Source organism: Primulina tabacum, chromosome 5 (assembly GCF_025594145.1).
Source record: "Primulina tabacum isolate GXHZ01 chromosome 5, ASM2559414v2, whole genome shotgun sequence".
Classification (NCBI taxonomy): domain Eukaryota; kingdom Viridiplantae; phylum Streptophyta; class Magnoliopsida; order Lamiales; family Gesneriaceae; genus Primulina; species Primulina tabacum.
In genome coordinates, this window is record NC_134554.1 from 14,199,894 (window position 1) to 14,205,987 (window position 6,094).

The following is a 6,094-nucleotide window of genomic DNA, read 5'->3' on the forward strand; positions in this document are numbered from 1 at the left end:
ATCCGACATGTGATGAATTGTGTTTTTTCTTGAATCATTATGATTATTGAAAAAACTTAGGAGTACTTCAGCATTCATATTATTCTTTCTTATGCTATACAGTAAATGATTTAAGAGCCATAGTTTTTTCTCAGTGTAAGATCTAATTTTAGAGTTCTATTTTCTTGATTGTCCTTCCCAAATTAATTAAGATGGTCCTTTAATTGAACTTCTCTAAATAAAATTGAATCTTAGAATTTTTTTCGATATAGAGAGGAAAAGAAGAAAATTAAATGATGAAAAGTGAAATGATATAAGTGCAATTATGTACATGGTAAATGTGAAAGTTGTAAACAGCTAAGTGTTTTTAATTATTTTTGTGATGTGGCTAGAAAGTGAAAAATTGATTTCGTAAACATTAGGAAGTGGTGTTGGCTAATGCTAAAGTTTAAGTTAGAAAAGAAGTGAATGGTATAATAGGATAATAAGATTTGGCTTGGAATAAGATAAAATTTTGAAGACATGGATACAGTTAATGAATATATTTTTTAGACTTCTTGTACAAACTGATAGTATGTGATAAGAAATTTACCCACACTTAATCAAGATATACTTAATTTATACGTTCAAATACTTTACCTTATTTTTTAACATGATTAAATATGTGTTACAATACAATTTAGATGAATTATTTTATGTGATTTCTTTAATATGAATAGCATAATTGAATTATTTATTTATTGTCTCAATTTTTTTCTTATTTCTCATAGTTGTCTCCAACAGTTTTTTATGCCATGTTAAGTCTGTATTTAATATTTATTAATGTCTTACTCGTAAAAGTAATATAGAAAACCCAATAGTCATTATGTGTACTTCACATGCATTTCAAGTGACTTTTCCTGGCATATTTAGGAGTACTGTAAGCTATTTTACATCCTGTTACCACATATTATACAGTGTTTCTTTGTTTGCTTCAATGAGTGTGGGAAGATAACGTCATTTTTCAGCTGTTAGGAATAGAAGAGTTAGGAGCATAGTTATAGAGCGGACATTTGGTATATTTAAATAACGGTTCAAAATATTCAAGATGACCCCTCCATTTCCATATACGACCCAAACAGAGCTTGTATTGGCTTGTGCCAGATTACACAATTTTCTTCGAAAGGAGTGTCGATGTGGTGAATTTCAAATTGAACCAGATAATGAAGCTCAATTGTCTTCATCGGCACAAGTTTATGGAGATGACAACTTTGATCAGTTATTTGATACTCAAGAACAACAACGAGCAAAAGCTAATGCATGAAGGGATATCATAGCCAATAGAATGTGGAGCGATGTTGATCAAATTGTCAATAATGATTAGCTTTTTTATGTAAAAGTTTACTTATTATTTTGATTTTTTCTTTTAATAAAATTTTATTATGAACTTATAAAATATTGTTCATTAATATGTTGAATTGACATAAAGAATTGAAATTTTGATTTCAATAAATTGGATAGTTCATTTGTCATTTTTCACAAATTAAATTTATTTAACCTTTAAATAAATTTAATTCATTTACATTTTCATAAATAAAAAAAAATTAAAATTGAATATGTTATACATGTCCAATAATTATTTAAAAGAAATTAATAAAAAAATAAATCACAATTATAAAAGTTTACAAAAGTCTATAAAAATCTTGAAAAAAAGTATATAAAAGTCTATGAAATATATTTTACAATTCCATGAGATTCTATAAAAGTCAATCAAAATTCATCAACTCCACAAAAGTCTACCTTTTAAAAAAAGTCATTAAAAGTTTAGATTGAATACACCCCCGAAAAACTTATTTTTGGATTTGCTTCTTGTATAAATAATGAGTATTTGGTGGTGTATTCTCATTTTTCCAATGCAAGCATTTGTGTTCTCTACTGTCAATGTGTTAATAATAAAGCAGCAGTTCTAATTTGTCGGTTGATTCCAACCTACATGTAGGGGCACTACCCTCATGATAGAATCAAGGGCCCAAATTTAGCCACACATACATGTGATCCACTAATTTTTTAAAAATCACATATGTATGTGAATCTTGTCCATCCAAATCATGTGGGGGCAGTGCCCTCCACATGTAGCATCGAAGCTACCTAATTGGTTTGTGAACCTTTTGGTTTCTTCTTAATAAAATAAGTTTGGATCTTGAATTTCAATTGCTTTTTTTTCTTTTCAGTATATAAAATTAGTTGAGGTTAAAATTTAGATTTATCATGGTTTGCATTTAAAGGCTTGTTATGTCCACAAACAAAATCGAGCAAAATCAAGAAGACAAAAACTTGTATGAGACGGTCTCACGGGTCGTATTTTGTGAGACATATCTCTTATTTAAGTCATCCATGAAAAAATATTACTTTTATGCTAAAAGTATTACTTTTTATTGTAAATATCAGTAAGGCTGACATGTCTTACAGAAAAAAATGAAAGATTGATTATCCTTCTTTTCGTGTCAAGTCAAGGGCCTTTTACATACGGGGTGTCATTTTTAATTTGACGTTGAGTATACAGTACTACATAAATTCTATTGAAAAAAATATTAAAATTATTAAAAAATTGAAATACATAAAACTAAAATCGGAATTCGTATCAATTTGAAAATTTTCCAAATAAATATTTTTTAAAAAAAAATTGAATACTGTGCACTGCATATGTGTAATATATCATAAAATTTGTCAGCTTCTCTAATTCAATGAATCGGCATTAACTTGATATATATATTTTTTGTAATGCGACAGATTATCATTAAACGTAATAATATTTAACAGATAAATTATACGTATTGTGTGTACTTGGAAAATTATGTGTGCTCGAATAAAATGCTTAGATGTCATAATTGAAACTATTTGACATAATAATGTATTTATATGATATTTTTGATAGTTAAAGTGGCTAATGTATTATATATTTGGTGATTTTTCGGAAATAAGCATTTTATTTATTTATTTTAATGGAATTGATTTACATTAATAATTTAATATACCAGAGAAAATGTGAACCATATGTTTTTTTTGTTAATGACGTGGAAATCTGCAGGCACTATTATTCGGTACGCAATTAAGTAAACTTTCGAACTAACATAATAGCATGCAAACCACGTTAATCAGGTAAATCACGTAGTACAAATCATGTGTGACAAATTCATCTGAGAAGATATTGATGGAGATAATCAAACTACTTATCATTGATCTAACGATCACCTATTCCACTAACTTCCACGTCTTCTTTAGAGCATGGGCCATATGTTTTGATGTGGGCTAAAGATATCCAACAGCTTTCGAACTTCGTGAATAAAATTTTAGTAGTTGGCATTGCGGAAGGCTAGCCAAAAAATTTATTTTATTTTTAAAAATTGGCATTTGCAAATTCTGCGATATGTTTTTCAGATTTTATATATTTAGTTGGCATAAAAACTTATGCAGAAGCTATATTTTAAAAAATTCTATCTTTTTTCTTACGACCTTTTGAATTTTCTTCAAATATCGCACGCCTAAAATACATGAACTAGATTTTTTAAAAGGAAATCTATCTATATATTTTTTAATACAAAAAAATATATAGATAGATTTTTCCTAATTTTCATAAAAAAAAATGCGTGTTCTTCGATCTATAGTTAATTGTAGATGTGCTTGTGTAACATACTCTTGTCCGATCGATGATATGTAACAAAAATATTTGTCGCTGCAGATCTAATAATCGTCATTGATCCAAACATATATGTGAGATCCGTATTATAGACTCCGAATAATTAAAAAAAAAACAAAAAACTATGATCGTTGGATCATGATTTGGAAGTAACCTCGCGCTCAACCCCATAAACCTTTAGTCCAAGTTGTTTAGTCGCTGGACCATTTAATAACTTTTTAATACAAACAAATATTTAAAAAATAATTAAATAAAAATGCTGAAACTTCTTCATTTGAATTGTAGTCCCAGTACTCCGTCATCATCTCCTTTGTTCTTCCCGATCTTCCATTGGTGGAATACGTATAGAATTAATCATTGCTTAAGTTGGGTTTCGTCGCAATAATTTTAATTAATTAACCCATTAAATCATCCTCCAATTAATGATTAATTATTGAATCGGTTAAGGATTCCTATTTCAACAACTATCTTCCAAAAATATGTTACATCGTTCCAAATAGACAGGAGCTATTATTTTATATATTATTGATTAATAAAAATTTAAAAAAACTCAGTATATTATATGTAACATAACTCATTCTTCCATTTGTCAAAAATCTTTATTTTTTTAATTCACACCTAGATCACAATGTTTGAAAAATTCTGCATTCAACAAGGCCAATAATTTAATCTCGTTATTTGTTAGTAATATTGGTCTATTTGATGAGTTGGTTAGTAATTATATAATATTAATTATACGCTTGAAAGCTAGTATCATTCTCACTATTTTTAATTATTTTTATTCCATTTCATATATCATCGTTCCTCAAAGATTTATAATGATAGAGTGATTAAGTATATTTGAATTTGTTTTAATGACTAATTAACAATAACCTTTTCTTATTTAATTTATACGTTACTTTTTTTATATGCTGAACGTAATAATTCTAAAATTGACGATTTGACTGACAATTTTTAATGCAAGTCAGACTTAATTAAAAATAGAATAAACCAATTATTAAAAGCGTGGTGACGAACAAAGCGAGGAATGATTAAGATGTGGAAAGCGCTATTGGTTGAACAAAAGTCGTGTTGTTGGTTTTAGTTGGAGTTCAGGTTAATCAACTAAGAGTAGGTCTTCTGTGAGACGGTCTCACGAATCTTTATCTGTGAGACGGATCAATTTCACCGATATTCATAATAAAAAATAATACTCTTAGGCATAAAAAATAATATTTTTTCGTGGATGACCCAAATAAGAGATCCGTCTCACAAAATACGACTCGTGAGACCGTCTCACACAAGTTTTTGTCATCAATTAATATGAGTAGTTAGTGAAAATTTGATAATCTAAGAAAATTGACGTGAGACGATTGCCATTTTTTTAAAAAAATAAATATATTTGGTATGACTTGAACTCATTATTGTTAGCTGATATGATAAATTTAAATAGTTTTTCAAATTCTAAACTTTTTATTGTAGGCGTTTTAAATAAATATAATTGTATATAATTATGGTTATTAATAAATGTAAAAATTAGTCATTATTGTGTGTGTATATATATGTATAGTGTTAAAAAAACAGGATTAAATGTGAAACGTGACGAAAACGCAACTATTCAACAATAAACGAGGAAATAAAATCAATTGTAGGTTGACTGCATTAAGTGTCATTAAATACTTTTTTTTTCAAATTTTATATTAACTTATTTAACATTAAAACCCTTTTAAATAACTATTTGGATTTATAAAAAAAAAACTGAGATATTGTGCAATATTCTTAAATTTATTATATATTTATTGTGTGTGTGTGTGTGTAATTTAGTCTATTTATTGGTATATGATAATCAGAATTTTAATTAAAAAATTAAAACATTCTTGTATCTTTTGAAGTCACACTAAATTCTTATAAACTTATAAATTTTGAACTTGGTCTCGGCACTTCGTCGCACTTTACATTTTTTAAAAAAATTTATGTATGTGTATTATATATGCCAAGTATTTATTAATGTTATTTTAATAATTATGGATAAATTCGTTAAAATTGGATCTAAAACCCAAATATCTCGTTTCAAATCTGGAATTTTATGTGGGATAGACTATAAATTATCTTCGCTTGTATAATATTTTTTATACGAAAATGAATTATGTGAAGCCTTATTGGCATTGGATGGATCAAAACAGCACCAGAGGACGTACGTTGCTGAATCTGTCGGGTTCAAATACATTTATTATTAACTACGGTCGATGTGAGAAGTTCATTTGGATATATCAATATTAGGCAAATTTTGTGCTCCTGAACTCGATTTAAATTTACAAGTTTCGACTGTAACTTCCAAATTCAATAGTAATTTTTATAGTTTAAATAATATTATTTTCGAACTTATAATTTTATATTATGAATTATCTGACTTACAGACTCAAATTTACATATAAAAATCGAGTTAAAAAATTTGAAATT